Source organism: Mesocricetus auratus, unplaced genomic scaffold (genome assembly GCF_017639785.1).
Source record: "Mesocricetus auratus isolate SY011 unplaced genomic scaffold, BCM_Maur_2.0 Super-Scaffold_6730, whole genome shotgun sequence".
Lineage (NCBI taxonomy): Eukaryota > Metazoa > Chordata > Mammalia > Rodentia > Cricetidae > Mesocricetus > Mesocricetus auratus.
In genome coordinates, this window is record NW_024429184.1 from 78,945,408 (window position 1) to 78,956,731 (window position 11,324).

Genomic DNA, 11,324 nt, shown 5'->3' on the forward strand with positions numbered 1-11,324 from the left:
CTTAACTACTCATCGGGGACCAATAAAAATGACTTTGGGGACCGTGGGAACTGAGGGTGGAGCCCAGGAGGGAAGCACAGACTTCGCAAGTACTAGGTCTAAGCTTCAACCCCAGCTTCTGAGCCATACTAAATAAGCTAGTCATCTACATTATGGATGAAGGTTAGACTGTTCATGCTTCACTATGTGCTAACTAGAGTAATGGCAAACTAAACAGTGCATTCACTACAGCAAATTGTATCTTCATGAATTGGAGAGCCCAAATGCATCAAAGGTTTAACCCATTCATTCAGCCAGTTAGATGACTATGTTTTCAAATTTCAACACAATCACATGGTTTGATTAAGCTTCTGTGTTTGTCTAAAAAGGTGTGATAGTGCAGGTAATGGTTCTCCAAAAAGGTTCTGTGGATTCTTCATGCTGGTTCCCAGAGGCGTGGCACCTCCTATATGTCAGCAGATCCTGGGCATGGGGCTTTGCCTGCCCCCTCCTCTTCTTTACCCACTAGCCCAGGTGCTGCTGGAGGCACGGACTCTGTCTCTTTTCTAAGGCTAGCTGGTGTCTAACAGGGGGCTGGACATACAATAAGCCCTCAATAAATTGTCTTCCGTTGTTACGGAAGGAACCCCAGGAGGACATAAATTCTAAGTCATGGCTCCAGCCAGAATGTATCACTCAAGTCTCTGCTTGCTATTTATTAATTTCCCTCAGAAAGAAATGGAGTGTAATGGCCCTCGGGCACTTGTTGGAATACTGGGAGATCTCACTGTCAAGGTAAAATTTCTGTAAAAAGACAAACAGGATTTCTTCACAAAGCAGCAATCTACACCATGGACAGACATGTAGACTCCACATGCTGACACTGTGGAGTGTGTGAAGGTGCATGTGTATGTGCATTCCTTCCCTTAAGGACTTATATGCAACTGATTCATACATTTAAATATCCTCAAACAGATGCATCCTTGGGTTGGAGTCTAATATTTCCTTCATACTCTTGTGGTCCTTAGTAGCAGGCATTCTCTAACAAGTGGGACATATCCTTACAACTCCGTTCCAATACATCTTGAACATGACCTCTCTCTATAGGCTCAAGTGCACTCTTGAACTTGGCAACTCGGTTTTCTTCTCTTTACAGTGAGGAAAATACATGTGAAGGCTCACAGTTGTAGACTGCAAAAGAATCCCTAAGAAATCTGATCCCCTACTTGAAAAAATAGGTTGATAACAAACCATTAATATGTAAACCAAGCATGGTGGCATTTTGAAATGAAGATAAATGTGTGTTAGGCACAGGTCTGCCTATTTAGTGTCAGTTGACCAGGACAGACGTTCCCTACTGATGCAATGCTGAATCTAACCAGAGAAGAGCGAGCAGGTGCCTGCCTCTGCACTTGCTCACACGCAGTGAGATGGCACTGTCCCATTGTACAACTTTCTCAATCTAACTTTCAAAACATGACTTCGGTGAGGTGTGAAAACACATCTAGAAGCCTTGTCCTTACCATGCTGTAGACCAGCTTTTTGATTCAGTAATGTATTTTGAGAACTGTTTATCTTGTATTACATTTCAATTGGATGGATAAATTTTGAAAATTAAAATAGATATAACCATGTTTCCTTTCCCCTTCATAATTACTAGCATTATATTCATAGAGTACCTGTAAATCAATAGCTAATAAATGGAAAAATACTGACTACAGGAAAATCTTCTGGTGCCATTAACAACAGGCTGTTCTTTTCATCAGTTCCGTGGAGGTTTTATTAACATTTTGTGGTGGTGTCTATTTCAAATAGAGATTTTACTGCAATTTCTGAGCAAAAAATGACCAATTTAGAGCTTAGAAGATACAAATGTCCCCTTTACAATGCATTTTTGAAAGTGTCTAGGTATTAGGTAAATAAGGACACAGAGAAGTCTCAGCTGTGCTTTGTGCGTCTTTTACTGGACTGCCGCTTTCTGCATTATTGCTAATCTGTGAAAACCAGATTGTTAATGGTGGTTAAAAATGACCTCTGGGAGACTGGATGTTTGTTCACTATTACTGCTAATGTTTTCCATCTGGTTGAAAAAAAAAGCAGTCTAATACTAGATTAAATAAATGTGATTTAGTTGACAACAAGCTTCCAATTTTTATAAATATTCCATCAGGTTAGATGCATTTCACTTTTCAAAATTAATGAATGGGTTTGGAGGCATCCCAAAAATTAAAATGCTTACCTTCCTTCCCCCTACTTTCTTCTTAAAAAATATTTACAAGCAGAGAGGGTGGGGGAAGCTAGTAGACCTCAATGACTTAGCGATAGAAGACAGAAAGAACATTATGCATGGAAGGTATATCTTTCTTAGAGCCCTGGCCTCAAACATGCCAGACAATAGAAGAAAACCCAAGTGGTGTGATGTGGAAAAGGCATGGACCACTAGCGTATAAATGCATTGGTGGAGGGATGAGACCCGAAGATGCTAATTAGGGATGTGTCACCTTCATGTGGTACCTTCATGATTCCATGAGTGGTGCTCACAACAGTTGTTAGCGGTAGCAGGATGCCAGGCAGGACCAATCCCATGGCAACCAAGGGCAACCTAAAGCCAAGGCCTGGATACCTGGTTCTGCTTTCCCATTCTCACTGTGGTCCTCCAGCCCAGGTGGCCTCATGTTCCAGGAGATATTCCATTCCTGGTTTTTCCCGCACTCAGCCGTCAGAAAATGGACAAGAGGGGTGGATATGATAATGTGCCATACTACAGTATACATAAATAGTAAACCAAATGAGAAGGGACTAGGATTCACACACATAAACGTACAAAGAGAATCAGTCAATGAATACACTAGCATAACTTTTATAAGCTCAAATATAATCACTTTCTCTTAAATACTGTGGCATACTCCTGTTCAAAAACCTGTAATGGATCCCCTGGTCATCACAGGAAAAACATCCACTTTAAATTCCTCCGGAGTTTCCAGGTCTTCTTATGACCTGTGTTCCCACCTCCCTGTCCCCCAGCTCATCTGTCCATATTGCCAACGCAAATCCCTAACTGCATTCAGGCCTATATTTTTCATTGTGGATTGTTTTGCCTCATACTGTCTTTCTTGCCTGGGGTACCTGACCCTCTTCCCACTTTCTATTCCAAAGCAAAACGCCATCCAAGTCTCTTTGGCAGGGACTGAGTATTTCTAACACTCCAACATTCATTTATTGAAGCCCTGCCTTCGAGAGGATCACTTAGGCAGTTCAGGCTAGGGGATTGATGAAGTTTGTAAGGATGGAACCCTTATGAATAGGATCAGTTTCATTGTTAGGGCTCTGTCCCCTTATGTCCTGTCTAGCAAGGAAACAGCTGCCAATGAATCTCCTAAGGAGCTCTCATCTGACACTATGGTTTGCTGGTACCTTGATCTTGAACTTCACAGAGTCCACAGCACTGAGAAACAAACATTGTTTAAGTTAGCAAGGTATTTATGTTATAGCACCCAGACAGGACTGAGACACTCCTTCCAGGAGCCAGTCTCAGTATCTGCAAATGCCGATGATGCTGGCCACCTTCCTGGGCTGAAGTTCTAAGTGTCTTTCCTTTCCCCTTCTACTTCCTGACTAGGAGCTTTGCTTTCTGCAGGGAGCAACATCCATTGCTTACCCCAGGGAGGGTGTACATACTTCCAACAAATGCCTGCTGTGCTAATTTATTCTAGTTTGTGCAAGAAACACCAACCAATGCTATTGTAAATCTTCAATTTTCATGAGGGCATTTAAATGAATTCTTACAGTTAAGCCTAACTCTTATAAGTGGAAAGAATACATTTTGATTCATTTTAAAAATCAGACTAAATCAGGATAACTATATTTTCAGTTCTATTGGGAAGTTTATGGTGTTCCAATGAAAAATAAGTTTTGTTCCTATCTGACATTTCCAAAATTTCTCCTCGAAAACACACAGTCTGAATTCTAGCTAAAACATGGAAAATATTAATTAACATATATGTCTGCTATGGCTTCCAATAAAAATGTCACATATATTAGAATTCATTAATTTTATTACAATAATGATTTTATTACAAAACTTTTCATTTTTATATTTATGTTCATGATTTAATTATATTTTATCTGCTAGACATGAAACCTAGGGCCACATGAATGTTAGGCACATTCATTTCCCCAGGCTCAGTGACATGAGCCACATGAATAGATGAAATGTCATGTTCTGTTGACAGTCACAGGACAGGAAAAGCAGCTAACAAAGCAGATGCCACTGAAATGCTCCCTGATAGCTAGCTTTCATAGTGCTGGTAAGTGCTAGGTAGGCTTCTGGAAGAGGAAAAACCATCATTGTTCTTATCCAGTACTGGACCTGCATGCTATAACACTGGCCAAGATGTGACATTCCCACTGGTGCAATCGTGGCAAGACTGCTTCAGAGGCAACAAACTGCTCTCTTTATTGGCTTTGCAGCCTGCTCTGTAGGGCAGAACTCAAGCCTGGTGTTGTAAACATGATCCAAACCAATAGCTAGGGAACTCATTGGACCTAGGTGGAGAACCCATCGATGTAGTCACTGTGCAGTCCAACTCCTTTCTAAACATTCATGTTTATGTCCATAGACCTGTGCTGCTTACAGCCTTGCTCAGATCAGTTTCTTACTGGAGTGGGCAGGGGCCAATGTAGACTCTCACCTGCTCAGAGCATTGGGAATAACTAATTGTGGGTGCTCAGCTGTAGATGGGACAGCTGCATTAAAACCCTCCCCACTCTCTGGGGGAGAGTTGGAGGACTTGGAGGAGTGTTCTCAAATGCTGTCTTCTGACTATGGCCTGACTATTGCACACATGAGCTCACAATGGCTGTGGTTACCTGATGCAAGATCAAGCCAGTTAAAAACTCCAGTATGGATGAAGGAGGGGATCCCAAGCTCCCACTCCTAGCTGGGCAGCTATTGGCAGTTACCGGCTGATGGCGAGGAGAGAGTCACATTCCTTTAGGAGTGAGGCCACTGGTAGGTTCTCCAAGCCCCCGTGGATGATCCCATTAAACTCAGTGGGTTAAAAAATAGCAGAAAATAAGTAAACAATTATAAAAGGAGGACATGAATTTGGGAGGGAGGGAGATATAATAGAGGATTCTGGGGGCAGTTGGAAGGAAGCTATGAGGGGTGGATATAATCAAGAACATTAGATGCACATATAAAAATTTCAAAGAATAAGAACAAAATTTTAAAATTTGAATTAAATAACTAAGACTTAAACATTGTAACCTGCATGTTCAGGTTATATACCCTAGAATGCAGGGGGTCTTATCTGTGTGAGGCACAGTATCAACTCCAAGTATTAATATAAGTAGTGAACAATTTGGCTTTTGCCTATCCCTTCTACTGAAAGCCCTCCCTCCTTGGTGTCCTACTCCTTGGCTTACCTAGCTCCTCAAATTCTGCCTTGAGCTGCACATGGGCTCTGCAAGCCAGCACACTGCTCCTCCCAGTGCTGTTAACACTTGGTGAAAATCTTTTGGAGAACATGTTTGCTTGCACAGAAAGAAAGCGTGTATCCCCTGGAAGGTCACTTTGATAGATACACATGTTTAGATTTGGGACAGCATCTGTATATGAGATATTACACGTGTGTTCTCACATTCAGATGACTGTGTATGGCAAGCAAATGCTTCAACAGCCCCTTGGGACTCATGCATTTCTGTCTGTGTTCTGGGGCAGGCAAGCAGATATCTCACACACTAAGAGGTGCGGATGGACCCTACACAATGTTCCCAACACACGAAGGCCACAGCCTCTCCAGCTGGATGGCTGCTCTGCCCTCTCGCCTCTCAGTACTCTCTACACAGGGCCATGCAATTGCCAAAACAAACACCGAATTTTAGTAACTGATTTTAGCTTCGTAATCTGGCTTAGGACTTCCCTGCACTTTTTCTCTTTTCCTTGTTATATATCTTAGGGGTACAAGTTAGATCCAGTCAAAATTAGTCTAAATTGGAATAATCAAAATTTTAGCACAACATATGGTTTACAGGGTTTTTAAAGGTCTACCTTGCTTCCAGGATATAAGGAATCAATTATGTAGGCTAGGGAGATTTCTTAGCAGGTAAAATGTGAACACTGGAGTTTGGATCCCATGCATTCACTTAAATAGGTGGATGTCATGGTCTGCTTGTATCCAAGAGACAGAGTTGAGATCCCTTGAACACACTGGCTAGCTAGACTAGCAGAATCAGTGAGTTTTGGGTTCAAATGACAGAGAGAGAGAGAGAGAGAGAGAGAGAGAGAGAGAGAGAGAGAGGGAGGGAGGGAGGGAGGGAGGGAGGGAGGGAGGGAGGGAGGGAGGGAGGGAGGGAGGGAGGGAGGGAGGGAGGGAGGGAGGGAGAGAGACCCTGCCTCTTTGCATAAGGTGGACACTCAGTATTGATACCTCGTCTTCACATGCTCATGCACACATGTGCACCCACGTGCACAAGAACATAAATGCTCACACACAAACTACATGAGAAGTATTGCAAAATCAATTACATGGGAAGCAAAGTTAAATGACTTTCTACTCTGTCAGTGGGATATACTGACCCTTGCTTATTTCTTGGTGTTACATCTATTGACACTTTTGTAAGGTCACAAAAACAAAGGCAGAAAAAAATCACCAAAGAGGGTGTGGGAAAGAACAGGCCAGCTGAATGCTACCTCCATTGGTGAAAAGAGAGAGGCTGTTGGAGTCTGTGATGCCAGGGAGGTCACAATGAAACCCAGCAACAGCACGCTTCCTGATGGATACTCAAAATGTATTATTGGGCCTGAGTGTGGCTACACATTCTTGTAGTCCCAGCACTCAGGAGGCAAAGTAAGAGGGACCATGAATTTGAGGACAGCCTGCCTATATAGCGAAAACATGGCTCAAAGAATAAGCAAACAAACCCATCATGAGTTGCATGCACATCACTTCCTACATATCTTTGATTAGTGACCTTTGAGTCCATTCTAGAGTTCTCTTGAGTTTTAGTGTTGATGCTGTGAGTTAGCACTATGCAATATTTTTATTTGATTTTCATTTACTTTTATTTCTCTTGTATGTGTGTGTTGGGGGTGGCTGGGAACATGTGTGACTGTGACACATGCATGTGGACAAAGGAGGACAACTTGCAGAATTTGGTTTTCTCTTTCCACCATCCAGACACCTGTGATTTTTTTCCTGCAAAGCTTTCCATTGTTTCCTGTCTCTTTTAGTTTCAGATAAATTAATAAAAATTAGCATAAAAATTTCATGAATAGAAAATAAATGAAACACATTTAATTCTGAGTGCACATTGAAAGGCTTCAAGATATGTTACCTAAACATAATGTGTATAATAAATTAGAGGTTTTAGCAGATTCTGTAGACAGAGGAACTTAGATACAAAGTTTTGTAATAGTTTTGTGTCGTTTACCGTGAGTTCCCTTACAAGTGAGAGGATAAAAACTCATATCTACTACTCTGACTCTTAAGAATTTCTCTTTTTGCTTTTTTTAAAATCATAAGCGTGTTCTAAAATCGAATGGAATAATAAATCAGAGTGCCTCATCTGCTATATATTCATGAGAAGTGTAACTGCTTCTTACTATTCTTGGAAATCCATCCATAGCATATTAAGTACACTAGAGAATCATACCCGTGGAAATCAAATTGATTTAAAAACTTCTATATGTGTAACAAGATGCAGCCGTGCTCAGAGTCCGAAGGTGCTGGTGTTTCTACAATGAGGGGGATTGAAAGGCAGGATGATGCCTCTTTCCCTCATTTCCTTGACCTGCAATAGCTCTGAGCCCTCTCACCAGCTTACCCCCCTGCATTCAATTTCAAATCACTTAACTTCACTGAAGTCATTCAAAGTGGAGATGCGAAACCCACTCTGGGATTGCAAGGAAATCCTCTCATCTACAGTTTTGAGTTGGTAATATTTTGACCAAGCTACTCTCCATTTAATTCTGTCTGACTTGCTGTGCTTCTAAAGTTCTCCTGCTTTTGGTGGCTGATGACCATCTTGTTTGAACCTTTGAATCATGCACAATGCAACATCTACCATGTGTGAGGCTTTCCAGAGAGGATTTTAAAAACTCAGTTACAAATGTCAACTTCAAATCGCTGAAAAATAACATCATTTAAGGCTGGAGCTTGGAATACAGGTGATACTGATCTAAATGAGGAACAACTCCACATAAATAACTGTTGCAGATAAACTGAATTTATAACAGGGACTGGTTAATGCAATAACTGCCACTGAGGCTAGACATATCTGTTTCTTTACATAACCACTGAAAAATCCTGGTAATTACATTCATGATTACCACGAGAATGAAAAATTCATAAAAAAGCAAGACCTGCTCACTGATTTACCAGGCAGTTTGAAAAGCTGTTTTATTTTCCCATGTTCTGCTTATTCAATGGAATTAAATATTGTACTGTTAATCTTCCAAAATGATGATTGAATTAAATGCCAGCTAAAGGAAAACAGCTATGTAAGCCCCACTTGATGGTATTATGTTTTCCTATTTGCGTTTTGTCTTGAGGCAAGGTCTCACTATACAGCATGGGCTGGCTTGACATCTGTGGTCCTCCTGCCTCAGCCTCCTAAGTACTAGGGCTATGGGTGTGGCTTGGGTGGTATTTTGCATACATTCCAATCATTTATATGCTCCAGTCTGTAGTTTGTTTCCTGTTCTTAGTTCTAGCAACTGTCTAGCATGCAGTGGGCATTCTCACCTAAGTGTGTCACAAAAAAAATGCATGAACTCATGTAGCCAGGAAAGCCAATGGTTATCATATGGAAAATAAATCTCTCCACAGACGAGGAGGCCCTGGATACAGTATTTGTCTGCTACTATCCAAAGCAGCAAGTCACATACATACTTGGTCTCTTTGACTTGTTTTAGATTTTGACATTTCCAAGTGAATAAAATCTAGATATGGCATAACAAATTAATTCTAAAATACAGGTGTTTTCTCAAATTGTATTTCAGTAGGAAGACCACAGGCTAATCTTTTTATAAGTAAGCGACAGTTGAAAGTATAGCATTTGCATTAGAGACCAGTTAATGCGATAACTGCCACTGAGGCTAGACATGTCTGTTTCCTTACATAACCACTGAAACTTTCTGGTAATTACATTTGTGGTTACCATAAGAATGAACATTTCATATAAAAGCAAAACCTGCCCGCAATCTCTTCAACCCTCTGAAACTTTCAATTCTGCATACAAAGCCAGGGGCAGTGATGCTCACTAATATCATCTCAGGAGGCTGAGACAGGTGGCTTGCTTGGGCTTATGGACTTGAGGTCAGCCTGAGCAATATAGGGAGACTCCTTTTCAAAGCAGATTAATTAATAGACAAAATAAAGCCCATTTTCAAAGCAGCCACAAGAATGAACTCCTTGTGGCCCAATGTTCTAGGATGAACTCAACAGTATTCACCTGAAAGTTGCATATTTCAGCAGTGTGTTTATTCTTCCCATATCCTCCGGATTCTTCCAGCCAATACAAGATCATAATATCACATAACCTACTACCTATATACTTCCCCGAATAATGTGAGGGTGAGATTGTGATATGGAAAATCAATATGGAACAAGCTTCTCTGGGAATCTGTATCAAATTAATTATTGTGAGAAAGGGACTAGGAATATATCAATGTTATGAGTAGGTGTTATTACCAACATAACTATTGACTGTGCTGCCCTGAGCTCCAGGCACCACGGGATGGCTGTGTGAATGTGGATCCGGCCTGTGCTTTTGCTTACATCCTTTTAGCGTTTCTATTTCCATCTGCACACTAAACAACGGTGGATCCAGTGGTTTGTAGCCACTCTGACTTTCTCGGGATTCTGAGGGCCTGCCAGAATTGTCTGGCCTGAGTGGACATGAGGACATGAATGCCTTTTCAAGCAAGCCTAGAAACTGCTTTCAAAATTCCATCCAAGTCAAAGGAAGGCAAAAGACAGAATTCAGTTTTTAAGAGATCTAGAGGCTGTGAATGTGAGTGACATGAACAGCCTGCAACTCTAAAGGACTCGCTTGGTCTTAATACATTTACACTTGGATCCATTAGCAGTTATGGAACTTCTAACTCAAAAATCTTTATTAAAATTATGGATATGGGTTGTTAAATGCAATGTAAGAAGTTAAGTTTTCTAAAGAGAAACGATCTCAGATTGTGGAACTTGGAGTCTTCCATTAAATCTATGCAAACTATTTTAAACATCAAATTACCAAATAGTTTTATGCAAATTTTTGCTACCTCTTGGAAAGCTATGCACACTTTACATTTTTATAGCATATATAATTCCTTTTTATTTCCTTCAAAAATTATACCTAAAATAGAAGGAGAATTTAGCAGAGCAGATTCAGGATAATTAGTGCTTAGTAGCTAAAGTGTGACGTCTACCATGAATCATTCTCTAAATGATCATCAACATTTTGTATTAAATACATGTATTCTGTAACTTGAGCCACAGAATCGCCAATGGCTAACTCCAGAATAAAAACTTGCAAATATAGGCAGTCAAAACAACCTGAAACACTAATGCACACAATTATAATGGATTAACTTTCAGGAGCATCACTAATTTAAAACTAAACTAATCAAGAAAAGTAAACAGAAAGTGTGAGACCCATATCCTGTCTCCGAAAAGGTTAAATTGTTACAAAGTACACAAGTCTATGTCATTTTGCCAGAATGCAGACTTTGTGGAGCCTGCTTACAAAGTGAGGTTGCATACAAAACAAGAGGAGCCAAACAAAAATATCCCCAAATTAAGTAATTCCAGCACTGCTATGACAACAGCTTTTAAACTCTGGCTGTAGTCTGGGTAGAGAGAGGCAGGAATTCAAGTGCTTCTTGCTCCTCCAGCACAGACCTAGCAAGGCTCCTATCCACTTCAGCTGTTGAAACAGCTCCACTTAATTTGCATTCACCAGAGTCCACATAGACTCCCCCATGTGTAGTCTCCTGGCATGGGAGAAATTGGGCTACTTTGAAATCTATTTTTAGCTGTACAGGGCTGCTAAATACCATTTGATCTAGGGCTGAGGAGTGTTACTAAGATTGTTCCATATTTGTGAATGCTGTTTCCAGTGTCTATTAATTTCTACACATATCAAATAGATAAAAGCAATTGACTATTTAGAAATGTCTAGGAAATGGCAAGATATTACAGAATCAATGGAATAGAATTATAAATGTTTCTTGTATGTGTGCAAACCAATTAGAAATTCCTTGGTAGCAATTCTTTTCATTTCAGGCTCCAATTTTGAGGAATATCACACTAGGGAAGAGGTAGTTCCCAGGCAAATATCCTTGCCTT

At 40.6% G+C, this 11,324-nt stretch overlaps 1 protein-coding gene across 1 annotated transcript in view; it reads right to left on the reverse strand.

The window, feature by feature from the left end:
* The window catches only part of Skor2 (SKI family transcriptional corepressor 2), a 45,628-nt gene that overhangs the window by 26,446 nt on the left and 7,858 nt on the right, over window positions 1–11,324 (reverse strand). The gene's annotated exons all lie outside the window — the stretch shown is intronic.